The following is a 14,108-nucleotide window of genomic DNA, read 5'->3' as shown; positions in this document are numbered from 1 at the left end:
TTACAGTAGCTTCACAAAATTAGATAACTGTATCTGTAACAAAAAAGAACAAAAACACAATCTTATGCATCAAGCCTTGAGGAGAATATCCTCTTGATTGTTATTTAATTGTTTTGCATCAAAAGTCAATGTTTGGTTGAGGTTTACAGACTGCAACTCCCCATTACAGCCCTCCCACACTACCTATTCCCTTCACACAGAACTCCTGCTGGTTCCACATCTAGAGCTACTGCAAAGCATTTTTGCTCAGCTGACTGTTGCACTGCAGTCAGAAAATCTGGAGAACCTTCTGTATTTGTTCCCTGACAGCTCGCCTTCCATATATATTTATATGTGTATATGATGAGTGGATGATGATGTAAAGCTTAGGGGCAGATCAGAGGTGATGACATACTGTAACTCTGGGCCTATGTGTTGGTAGATAGTTCCACCAAATATGTACCATTAAACCTCTGTTCACACCATATCTCTAACATTCACATGGAACTGATAGATATCAGTGGAGAAATAACAGAGGAACCTGATACTGTCAATGATTATTACTAATGATAGTTGTTTTTTTTTGTGCAGAATGAAAACATTGTAGCCATTAGTGAAGAATCGGATAACCAAGTTCATAAGATTTGAATTAGTAAATCTGAACTTTTTGTGATTTTTTGAGGTACCATACTTTTTGGCATATAAGATGACTTATTAACCCCGAAAAATCTTCACAGAAGTCAGGGGTTATCTTATACACCATGTATGGTCGCCCCATATGGTGAGGGAGCTCAAAAACGGCCACATCCCCATCGTATGCAGCGACCCCTGTAAAAATAAACAAACGATTCTGTGGTGTCACAACATGGGCGTTAATAGTTTTTACACCCCTCGCAAAAGCCTCTTCAAGTAAACGTGGTAATGAAGTTGTACCTAAGTTTTACCACAAGATGTCACTATTATCTGTATATGCACTTGTATGTTGCACAGCTGTAGTGAACTAAGGGTTATTGTTTGTTGTAACCTGCGCACCAATAAGAGCCCTCTTCTCTTCTTCGCCTATCTCTATTCTCCTTTTTTCTCTACACTTTGTTCTTCACCACTCACAGGGGACATTACACCTCCTGTAGGAAGTTGTCACATGGGAAGAGGCAAGGCCGTTTCTAGAGGCGGGCGGGTCGGGCGACTGCACGGGGCACCGACTGCTCAAGGGCGCTGGTGGCACCCCACGGACGCCTGCCCGATCGGTCACCTGCCCGCCCACCTGATCATCTGCCCCGAGCTCCCCATCACCTGCCCTGCCCGCTCGCAGCTACGCCGCAGCTCCCCCGGACCGCACTCAGCACCTGTCAGGCCACTACCGCCCCCTCACACATCTCCCTCCAGCAGCCACAGTGACGTCATATCACTGCGCCTGCTGGAGGGAGAAGATTCGTGCGGGTGCAGCGGCAGCCTGCTCCTCGCAGGCTGGAGTAGAAGTGGAGACAGGGACCCGCTGTATGTAAGGTGAACCGCTGTAAGGTGAGTATAATGTTTTTAGTTTTTTTGTGTGTGTCTGGCAGTGCACGGGGGGGATTATTAATATGGGAAGAGCACTGGGGTGGATTATTAATATGGGGGAGGAGCACAGGGGGGATTATTATATGGGGGGAGCACAGGGGGGATTATTACTATGGGGAGAGCATAGGGGGATTATTACTATGGGGGAGCACAGGGTGGATTATTACTATGGTGAGAGCACGGGGGATTATTACTATGGGGGGCAGAGCACTGGGGGGGAATATTACTATGGGGATAGAGCACAGGGGGATTATTACTATGGGGAGAGCATAGGGGGATTATTACTATGAGTGGCAGAGCACAGGAGGCGAAATATTACTATGGGGATAGAGCACAGGGAGGATTATTACTATGGGGATAGCACAGGGGAATTATTACTATGCCGTGGGGCACTGCACAGTGGGCATTATTACTATATGGAGGCAAAGCAGGAGACATTATTACTATATGGGGGCACAGCAGGGGATCCTACATACAGGGGACAACCCACATACCTACTGACTTTACTGAACATGACACAAAAAAGCGGAGCCTAAAATGTTTGTCTGGCAGGTTCAGAAGAGACGAATTGTTGCTGCAAGAAATCATCATGTTGGTCTGGGCCAGAAAGAGAAGAAAAGGAAAGTGACGCCACCTGTGAGTCACTGAATGACTTTTTTTTTGCCCCAAGTTGAAAGGGGTTAAATAACACTGCTCTATGCCATAATACACACACTGCTTCTTCCTAATAACAACCCGCTCCCCCCCCCCCACATCACTTGGGGGGGGGGGCGCTTTTAGCAAGATTCACCCTGTAGTTCAAATGACCTACACACCCACACACCCACACTTAGTGAGTCTTACCCAAGTCTTGGTGGAGAGAGGACACAAGACAAGACAGTCCCTGCTGTAGTCCAGCTGGGCACTGGCTTTGCCAGGTTCCTGCTCCAGTGTAGACTAGTCTAGTGTGTGGTAGTGGATAGATGCACATGGGAGACACAGACTTTTTCTTAAAAATCTTCACCTATTCCTAGTATGCAGTGCTAAGCCACTCAGGAGAAGACAAGTCAGAAAACACCCCAACCCACACTGTGAACACTTCTAAAAAGTGCAGAACAGTATCCTCAAACAAGAGGAACTGATCCGAATAGAGCAAAGTTGCTACAAGCCTATGTCCACTTTGCTCAACTCAGGTAACAAGATCTGGGGCTTGTGTCACCCTAATAGGACAGGTAAACTGACACTGTAGGGCAACAGGTGGTATCACAACAGCAAAGATCAAAATACAGGCACAAGTATCATTCTACTTGCAAGTATTCTTCAATAACCTACTTCTTCTTTTTCTAAAGTTCTGGTAAAGCACACTTCTACCCTGGGTTGGGACTCTCGGTACAAACTCCTCTTCACTACTCTGAACGTGCAGCACAAACTCCTCCTTACTGTTCTCAGGTCACTCTACTTCTCAGCACGCAGCAAAGTCAGCTCTTCTTCTCCACAGGATCTTAACACAGATTCTGTTCTGTCAAGTCTACAGTCTATAAACAGCTATTGTACAAAGTATTCTAACAGTAAAGAAGTAAAGAATTTTATTTATGACAACAGGACTGTGATTATTGTTCAGGCACCTACACAGTCACTACTTCATCCTTGGGTCATCTCCCCTTTCTGTGGGCGGCGGTATAGATAGTCCAGGTGGGTCACAACTCCACTTCAAACCACTGTGATAAATACACAAGGGACCCCCTTGCAGCCCGGCAGGTTACCGACCACAGGGAAAAGGGTATAGCCAGCCTAAAAAAACTAAAAGCAGGTGTGCCCTACTGGCACTGGCGTGACCAACCACTAAATCAGTGGCGTCACACATCACCATCTAGCAAGTGACCGGTTGAGCGCACGCCACAATTGAACTCACATGTGACCTGTTCTTGGCAGCCGCCTGTCCCTTATCACGTTCCCGGCCCAAGCTCATTTGCGAGGATAGAAATAAGAGAGAGAACCTCACGCTGAGTTAGTGAGAGATATTAAAAATAAATAGGACAGGCAGAATTTCAAGCAGAATCCACCACATGGATTCTGCTCATAAATTCAGCCTCTTTTGCTCAGTGGAAACAGGCCCTCAACATGGATTAAAATGGAACATATGCAAAAAGTTTAATTTTTACGTTTTGCTCTTTTACTGTAATGTCTGTGAAACAACTTTAAGTGACTCTGTACCCACTGTGCTTCCCCCCACAACTACTCATACCTTTTTGTAGCTTATGTGAAGTCCTTTCAGCAGGTATGTTTGGCCCTGCTGGTTGTGCTTTCATGATGCAGAAAAACAAACTTTAGTTGAGGAGATGCCTTGTCAGGGCCCCCCCCCCCCCCCCCCCCCGCCGGATACTATGTTTCCACCTGCTGCCTGAGTCCTCTTCTCAGCTTCTGCGCCATTGCGATCGTATTCAGTGCAGGCGCAGTGACCGGCCTTCCCCTGTGTGGGATACGGTCACAACACTGCAGAAGCCGAGAAAAGGACTCAGGCAGCGGGCGGAAACATAGTATGCGGGGGGGGGGGGGGGGCTGACAGACATGAGAGGCGGTGCAGGGACAAGCGCGTCACTACTACAGGGCGTGGACGACGCGCAGGGGAAACAACACCGAGGAGGCCCTGGCCCACCAACGTCACTGCAGCAGTGCCGGGGGTCAAAACTATGGTGCATGCGCAATGCCAAGCATTCCTGTGAGGGCGGGCAGAGGGTGGAACGGGAGGCAGGGGGAGAGGCGCACAACACCACACAGGCGGCGCTTCCCTAGGGCACAAAGGCTCGCAGCCCCGCCTCTTAGACACAGCATCTCCTCAACTAAAGTTTGTTTTTGTGCATCATGAAAGCACAACCAGCGTGGCCAAACATGCCTGCTGAAAGGACTTTACATAAGCTACAAAAAGGTATGAGTAGTTGTGGGGGGTAGCACAGTGGGTACAGAGTCACTTTAAGGGTAAGCAAAGGTTCTAAATGTCATTTTGAATACTTGAACCCGATGTCCAAGCTAAATCTATACAAAAGTCCACCCTCTGTAACAGCTGTGCTTAATCACCAAAAACTAAGTAAACCACGAAGGATAGCATCAATCAAGGAACAAATATTTGTTCAAAGGCTTTAGTAATCAGTTCTTTACTTTTATTTCCATAGCTTTATTGCTCGTGTCAATACATGATTCTCACACACTGAAACCAGAAGTAAACAGAGAGCAGACTACATAACTCTGTATTTAAACATTGTATCTAGAGAAGAGCGAATCAGATGTATGCAAATGAATCTCAATAAAAGAGGCAAACTATTGTAGCTACGATAGTGGGACTATTACATAGTAATGTTTTGCTCAATGTTTTTGTGACAGTGTCTAAAATTAAAAAATGTCAAATTTTAAAATTTTTCCCCAGTCAATCATTCAGCTTTTGCTATGGACAGCAGTGGACCTTGGTGGAACAGCGGCGTAAAATCTATTAACATTTTAATAAACCATTTAAAGCATTCCAATCCCCCTTCAAGTACCCTTTATCCTCCCCTGTTAGTTTACAACAACCAGGTGGTTTTTATGCATTGAAGGAGAATTTTTGAGGTGGAAAAAAAATCTGGGCTGCTCATGCTCTTTGGACTATTAGTGCATTCAATACATGGGTACCAGTGAGAAGAAGTCGAGAGGGCATTCACCGGCATTAAAATCTTCCTTTATTCTTCGTATTCAAACATAAAACACTTGCAACTGCGGACGGCAAATATGCCAACGCCTTTGGGATAGGCATGTGTTACAGCTGTTTTGTTCTCACTGCACTTCTACAGACATCTCCTCCTCAGTCACATGCCAGTTTAAATACCTGCATAATAATGTGATCAACAACGTGTTTGTATCTAAAACATAAAGTAAAAACATCATCATAATACAAAACAATCCCATCTATGTGTTTTACAGGAACATACTTAGGTCAATCCTCTCAATTAGGCTACATTCACACAGAGCAAAAGGAGCGGATTACGCAAGGAAATATTTCCGCCTGAAATCAACTGACGCTGAATTCCGAGCAGAATATAAGCAGAATGTAAGCAGAATCCCTGCGTATTCTGCTAGGAAAGTGTTCAGCTCGTAATCAGCTCTTGACAAATTCAGCGCGGAATACTCGAGGAATCCGCGCTGAATCCGCATGCATTCAGCGCTGAAATTCAGCGAGTATTTGGTGAGTAAACTAGACTATACCAGAACATATACTAGAATCCTCCTCCCCCCCCTTTTCCCCATTTCCGCGCTGATTCAGCGAGTAATTTCCGCTTGTATTCTGCGCTGAATACGCGCGTATTCCGCGCTGAAACAGAAAATCAGAGCCCCATTGATTTGTATAGGCTTCCGCTAGCGGAAGAATGAACATGTTCATTCTTCTGGCGGAAAGCGGATTAGTTCAGTGCGGAAATTCCACTGTGTGAACTGCAGAGCAGAATTTCTATTCAACACAATGGAAATTAGCTCTGCACCTATTTTAACGGCTGAAATTTCAGCGCTGATTCAGCGCAGAAATTCAGCTGCTTTTGCTCAGTGGGAACGAGCCCTTTGTCCACTTGCCCCCTGCACGTTTGTGGCTAATATCCACTTCGCTTCTCTTTGTAGAAGTATCTTATTTGTGTTTTGTTTTTACCTAATGTGAATCCACTCCAATCCCATAGGCTATGTTCACACAACGTATATTTTCAATAATCACGACTTTGATTAATTGAAAATATACATTGCATTTAAGTCCTTGCGGCTGCATGAAAAACTGACATGTGAGTTTTGTGCGGCTGCTAATTATCGAATAGCGGGCACACAAAACTGACTGTGCAAACAATATAAAGTGCAGTCTCAGGCGGCATGCACACGGAATGCGCCCAGATTGTGTTAAGTGGGCGGGACCTCACGGGATTAGCACCACTTAGCCCCGCCCACAACATCACAATTGGCCCTGCCCCCTTGGTGGCCATTGGTGGGCCGACCTAGAGGGGGTGGGGCCTAGACCTTTTGGCCAGCCTGTTCCAATGGCTGGTGAGGGGGCTGGGCCAACGGTGGCATTGTGGGCAGGGCTAAGTGGCGCTAATCCCACGAGGCCCCGCCCACTTAACATAATCTGCAGTTGATAAAAGATGACTCTTTACTTGAACAAACACCATGATGTATGATATAAAATACGGTATGAAAACCACAAAATTTTCCCTTTACACCTGTGTAGAGATGTCAGAATACACAAAGGGGGTGACAGTGTCACTTTAAGTTTTTATTTCTCCTAAATGTAATAAGAGGTTTTTCTGCAAAATTTTCTGCCAATATAGGGTCACGTTTTATAAAATACCAATTTTGATAGATTTTTTTTTAACATTTTAGTAGGGAGGAAGTGACAGTTTTGTAAGCTAACATTTGGGTGCCATCGCAGCCGCTTTGCTTTTGGCACAAATTGCGCTGAATTCGCTTAAAAATGTTATTATAAGGGGAGGGGCAGTATTGTTCATAGAGATTTTCCACCAGGGTATTACTTCCAACCAACATGAATTTTCATTCTTTTTTCCTGTAGTTCCAGAGATGAAGGGCATAGGAATTACTAAAAGTTGGTTATTCATTTCAATCCCTTAAAGAACTTCCTCCAACGTGGATAAGAGATGGGATAAAATCGTTCAGGATGAAAGTAGGAGACGTTTGCACACTTCAGATGATCCAATGATTTAAATGTAAGATCACCACAATGCTTTTTTACAAGACGTGTGAAAACACCCGGGCCTTGGTGTCCACATACCCATTCCTCTATAAGGCTATGCTAACACTACGTAAAAGTACGGCCGTTGTTGCCGATGGCAACAACGGCCATCCTTTTGGCGTGGTGAAACAATGCCTTACTTTCAATGGGATCCCGGCCGGAGCGTATGCACAGGATCCATCCATGCTCCAGCCAGGATCCCATACGGGGCCGCAAATAACTGACTTGTCAGTTTTCTGCGTCTGGAATTCAGTGAATTCCGGCCGCAGAAAGCCCTGTCAGTTCACACAGTGAAGCGAGCGGCTCTGGCTGCTCGCTTTACTGTGTGCTATGGGAAGCTCTGCGGCCGGAAAGATCATCCGGCCGGTACTTAAGTAGATGATCCGGCCAGAGACCGACCGTTCGGTGACCTGGCCGGGGTCACGGAACGGCCGGTCTCATACGACGTGTGAACATAGCCTAATTCTGCACAAAGTTTTCCATAAACTCCCATGTAAACTTATGATGTAGGGAGAGACCAAAGACACTACTGCTTGTAGCTTTGGCATGTTCAGCAGCTAGAAAATTATCTTCAGGAATGGGTCAAATTAAAATAACATCAGTATCAATATAAATGCCTCCATACTTCCAGATCAGGACAAATTTGCATGCATCGGATTTAACATGAGTCCAGAAGACTTCTCGTTCAGGGACAATCTAATATTCATTTAGAGAATAAAAAATTCCAGTAAATAAAAGGTAACAAAAGGTAAATGCATAAAGCTAAAGAAAAACCCTGTCCATAGAGATATAATGGGAATCGTCCCCATTTGGAGCCTTCATACCACAATGTTCCTGTCTGTACTTTACTATTATTAATTTACTGGGAAGAATTCTTAATAATAAAATATATGAGTTTACAAAAAAAAAAAAAATTCTCTCCTTCCCTGTGGTGACCAGATTGCTGAAGGCAACTGCAGGTAAGCACTGTAATAGCAAACAGTCCACACATTTCTTAATTAACTAAAGGTAATTAAAAAAAAAAAAGTTCCAGCCCAGTACAACCCAGTTAATAGTGAAAATACTACTTGAAGGTTTGGTTCACATACAGTAGGTGAAGGCAGTGTTATGGCATAAACAGGCATGGTTACCTATAGAACTGGGTCACTGGTAGAGAAAAGTGCAACTCCTGCATGCTTGAGTCCCATCATTCAGCATTTGAGTCTATGGCCTATGGCTGTATCCAAGTTTTCTAGGCAGCATGAATTTCCAGTTTCCAGTACTTCAAACTGACAACACTGATACTGTTTCCCTGTCCAAGCTTCAAATGCAGTCACAAACCTTAGATGAAATAAAGTCTAGTATAAGGATACACAATACACATATTTAGAGTCCAGAAAGTGTCCCTATCAGGAGAGGTTTTTGTGGTTCAGAACGCTATTCACTCCCCCTTTCTATTGGCAGAAAATCAGACCTGCTCGAGTTTGGTCCTGAGTAAGAATGCCGCACTGAAGACTGATAGGCACGGTCACGACAGTCCTGCATTCATAGTTGAGTGTACTGTAGCTGGGCCATCATCTTCCCGAGTCTCCGCACTGTCTGTTGCTGGCACTTGCCTCAACACAGCCACTCTCCTACTCCGGTGCATACAATGCCTGGGGATCTCTAAGTGTGATGGGGTGACCCGCTGGGAGTAGTAGTTGTCAGTGGTGGTAGGTCGGACCCGGGTAGCCATTTGCCAGATGTTAGGTCACGGTTATGGCACGAGGGGAGCTGACTAACCCACGGGAAGCTGACGATGCAGGACCCCAACAATTCTTCGTTGCCCTTAGTCAAGGCACCAATAACTAGACCAATGCCAGGGTTCAGAAACAACGGTGGTTGTGCGTTTATTAACACGGTGATTGTCAATAGCAACAGTCTCTCTGGATGCAACCAGGAATAGGTAAACTTGAATATAACTAAGCAGATGGGTGATGCTGCAATAGGCCGTGGTGTGACAGAGTTACTTGGAGTGAACGGAATCATAACGGAGAATGAGGGTAGTAGTTCACTGAGAATGATGCTGGGCGGAATAGACTGAATAGAATACTTGCTGTTGATGATGATGAGAAGATAGTGACTTGAGAACTAAACCCAGATCTTTAAATAGAATGGAGAATCTTGAAGATGAGACTGGTCAGGACTAGACCAGAATCTGTCTCTGGAACAGGGGAGCGAATCACCCTGAGTTGCGGCCTTGCTTGGAAGCAGCAGAGCACGTTCTCCCTCCTGAAGGTGGAGGAGAGAACAATACAACCTTCTCTCTTGAGGGTAGAGAGAAGACTACTGAGGTAAAAGGGAAGTGACTAACTGACCCCAGCCAAAAGGCAGCCGGGGAAGTCACATGACACTAGGCCAGTTGCATCAACACACCACTAAATAACAGGCAAATGAATATACATAGAGAAATATGAGAAATATCAGACTTGAACACTGGGGGCAGCATAACACAACCCTTTTGCAGTGGCCATTAACCCTTTCCAGTACAGGAACAAATGAAATACAGATCTACACAGAGCTACACAGGGATAAAGAGAAAAACCTTCTGTACTGGGACACTGCATAAGGATGAGCAGACTCCGAGGGTAAGTGTGGTAGTATCAGGAGAGGCGTTCTTGCATTTTTGCCTCTAATCCAGGCCTTCACTTATCAGTTGTTTGTAGGCCTTATCTACAGGATTGTATTGTATGCTTCATCAAACCATACAAGCATTACATGGCTACCTTTACAATGTAGATCCAATGTGGCATGTTAGCAAAAAATCACAAAACAAAAAAACAACAATGTTTATTGCGGGGCATAGTGTCACAGAGGTCTGTGTTCTACAGCCTCTGCCTGTCAGTGTCCGCCACTGACTCTCTAAAACTGTCCCCCGGCTGATGCGCGGCTGCTGGGGGGTGTCCCGTCCTATCCCCGGCAGCGCGCGCATCAGAGAGCTCCCCAAGCGCCTGTGGCTGTAACTTCCGGCGCACGGGGAGCTCTCTGATGCGCGCGCTGCTGGGGATAGGACGGTACACCGCCAGCAGCCGCACATCAGCCGGGGACAGACCAGGAGGCGTGAGGCTCGACGGGGGAACGGATGGCAGGTGAGTTGTGTTTTTTTTTCTTGTGTTATCTGCACAGGGGGGGGGGGGGGAGAAGGGGGACCATCTATAAGGGGGGGGGGGAGAAGAGGGAAGAGGGGGACCATCTATAAGGGGGGCAGAGGGAAGAGGGGGACCATCTAAAAGGGGGCACAGAGGGAAGAGGGGGACCATCTATAAGGGGGAAGAGGGGGACCATCTATAAGGGTGGAGAGGGAAGAGGGGGGGCCATCTATAAGGGGGGGCAGAGGGGGACCATCTATAAGGGGGGAATAGGGAAGAGGGGGGCCATCTATAAGGGGGGGAGAGTGTGACCATCTATAAGAGGGGGGGAGGGTGACCATCTATAAGGGGGGAGAGAGTGTGACCATCTATAAGGGGGGGGAGAGGGTGACCATCTATAAGGGGGGGAAAGAGGGGGACCATCTATAAGGGGGAAGAGGGGGACCATCAATAAAAGGGGAAGAGGGGGACCATCTCCTATAGGATTAGCACCCTCCTCTCCTGACATCCTCTGTGCTGCTGTGACCTCCCCTATAAGATCAGCACCCTCCTCTCCTGACATCCTCTGTGCTGCTGTGACCTCCCCTATAAGATCAGCACCCTCCTCTCCTGACATCCCCTGTGCTGCTCGGACCACTCCTATAGATCAGCACCCTCCTCTCCTGACATCCTCTGTGCTGCTGTGACCTCCCCTATAGATCAGCACCCTCCTCTCCTGACATCCTCTGTGCTGCTGGGACCTCTCCTATAAGATTAGCACCCTCCTCTCCTGACATCCTCTGTGCTACTGTGACCTCCCCTATAAGATCAGCCCCCTCCTCTCCTGACATCCTCTGTGCTACTGTGACCTCCCCTATAAGATCAGCCCCCTCCTCTCCTGACATCCTCTGTGCTGCGGGGACGCTGTGATCCGCCACCGGATTTAATCCGCCACTGGCTGGGGAAGGAGAGGATTACGCATGTGCACATTTACAACTAACGACTGACAACTCACAGGGAGCCGTCCCGTCAATCTTCTCTGGAGGCAGGGGCAAAAGGAGCTGGTCTCAGAGCAGATGGACGCAGACATTGTCACAGACCTGCAGATGGCTGAATAAAGACGTTTGGGAATTCTTGATGCCACTACTTTGCACTGGGTGATATTTATATTTGTATAAATGTATGAAGATTTTACTTATATATAGGGGGCAATTACAAAAATGAAAAATGTTTGTGTCCATTACTTGCTTAGTTGGATGATTACACCGGCTGTGGAGCTGCTGGTTAAGTGGACATTGGTGTTACACCCAGAGACTGTAGCTAGGATCCTATATCTATATGGATGAGTGTCACAGACCTGCCTTTGATACTGTCCATTGCAATTAAACAGTGTTTTTTTTGCTAACATGCCACACTGGATCTACAATGTAAAGGCACCTATGTAATACTTGCAAAATAGGCTACTGGAAACAGACAGCATTGATATACAGTATGTAATGATATATGCCCGCATCCCAATTCAGCACAAATCAAGATCATCTGGCCGGTACTGCAGTACCGGCTGGGATGAGCTTCACTAACACCGGCCAGTGTTTCACGTTGTGTGAACATGGCCTTAGGCCGCATTCCCACATGCGGTAACCAATAGGCGTATGGCCAATAATTCTGGTAACAGCACATGACTACTGGGGAAGGAATGTGAGCCTGGTTTCGGCCACATGCATTTCTCTACATGTAGAAACATTGTCTGAATTGTGTTTTTCATGGTTTTTAAGTGCTTAAAACATGACCTGAACAATACCGCCATACTGTGACACTGCCATACTAGACCTACCCAATAGTTACAGTACCAAGACAGGTTATCATGCTTGGGGTTATTTACGCTAGAAAAAAGACGTCTTAGGGGCGATCTGATTACAATGTACAAATATATGAATGGACAGTACAGAGATCTTTGTAGTGATCTTTTTACTCCTAGATCTGTAACCATGACAAGGGGGCATCCTCTACATCTACGAGGAAAGAAGGTTTCACCATCAGCACAGACGTGGATTCTTTACTGTAAGAGCAGCGAGACTGTGGAACTCTTTGCCACATGATGTTGTTGAGGCTAATTAATTAAATAAGCTCAAGGAAGCAGGGCGTTGGCCTGGTGCACAGCCCTCAATAATCCCCCCCCCCTCCTCTTTCGGCCCCCCCCCCCCCCCCTCCACACGTTATTAAAATCGGAGCTCCACACACAGTATAATGTACTGAAAGTGACCCCACACTGTATTAAGAGCCCCAATACATACAGTAGTTACCTTATAACACTATTTCCACCCTACAGTAATTACATATTACATAAAAACTGCACTGAGCAAAACAGAAAGGTGTCACCAATGATACCATTACATAATACCACCACACCATGACCCCTATCAATACAAGCATCACTACATCCAGTGACCCACGGGTCGGTCACCTCTTCTTTTTCTCTCCAAACAGCATAGGCCACCATGAAGTCTTCTCCTGGCTGTGAATCCTCTCTCCAGAATCTGCTAGACAAATATTTTATGCTCCAACACATACAGTAGTAAGGTCCCTTTTACCCCTATATAGAAGTTACACCCCTCTGTACCCCTATATAGTAGTTACACCCCCTCTGTGCCCCCATAGTTTTAAGGTGTCCCTGTGGTATATAAACCCTGTGTGCTCCCCCAGTTATATACAGCCCTCCTGTGCGCTCCCCCATTAGTATATAGACCCCCGTGTGCTCCCCCAGTAGTATATAGCCCCCTTGTGTGCTCTCACCAGTAGTATATAGCCCCCTGTATGCTCCCCCAGAAGTATATAGCCCCCCCTGTGCACTCCCCAATAGTATATAGCCCCTCTTTCTGCTCCCCAGTAGTATATAGCCCCTCTGTGCGCTCCCCCAGTAGTATATAGCCCCCTGCGTGCTCTCCCAATAATAATATTACAAGTTATGGACATTAGATTTCCAGTGATACGTTGTTCCAGGAATTATTCTGATTGGAGCCAGCAAGGAATTATCTCCCTGTAATGGGGAAATTGTCATCTGCCTAATAGGGTTTTTTTTGCCTTCCCCTGAATCAACACATTAGGGTTTCCCTAGGTTGAACCTGATAGACTCTTGCCTTCTTTCAACCTTATTAACTATGTTTCTAATATTACCATCCCCCCCCCCCCCAATCCTTCAAAAAAACACAAGATTTACTGGCAAGTCTGAATGGGAGGTGGGAAACTAAAAAAATAAAGACAACAAAAAAAAATTGTTTCCTTTCCCCTGCTCCATGGTGCTGCCCCACTGCAAGGTGCTGCCCTAGGCACTGGACCACGGGTGCCTAGTGGTAAATACGACCCTGGGAGTTAGAGAGTGTTTGAATGTTAAAGTGTCTACGTTTTTTGCAAGGATGGGCAACGTTCTGGACTGGGGGGCAGTTGAGGAAAAGGGAGAAGAGAATGCTAGGAGGTTGTGGTCAGAGATGTGAAGGGGGGTGTTAGTAAGGTCAGGTATGGGACAGAGGCAGGTAAAGATAAGGTCCTGTGTGTGACCCTTTTCATGGGTGGTCATAGAGCACCACTGTGTGAGGCCAAAGGAGGAGGTTAGTTATAGGAGTTTGAGGGCAGCTGTCAATAGAAATGTTGAAGTGAATTGTGGTGAATTGCTCAAGGAAGGTGGTTGCGGAGTTGAGGGTAAGGAGAGAAGTTGTCCATTAGTAGCAGGCCAGCACCAACCTGTTTGTTGTTAG

General features: G+C 46.3%; 1 pseudogene; it reads right to left on the bottom strand.

The window, feature by feature from the left end:
- On the bottom strand, positions 1 to 9,277 carry LOC138795260 (alpha-1,4-N-acetylglucosaminyltransferase-like; annotated as a pseudogene).
- Positions 9,278 to 14,108: the final 4,831 nt, after the last annotated feature.

The sequence above is a fragment of the Dendropsophus ebraccatus genome, chromosome 6 (assembly GCF_027789765.1).
Source record: "Dendropsophus ebraccatus isolate aDenEbr1 chromosome 6, aDenEbr1.pat, whole genome shotgun sequence".
Lineage (NCBI taxonomy): Eukaryota > Metazoa > Chordata > Amphibia > Anura > Hylidae > Dendropsophus > Dendropsophus ebraccatus.
This window is presented reverse-complemented; position numbering and strand designations above follow the sequence as displayed.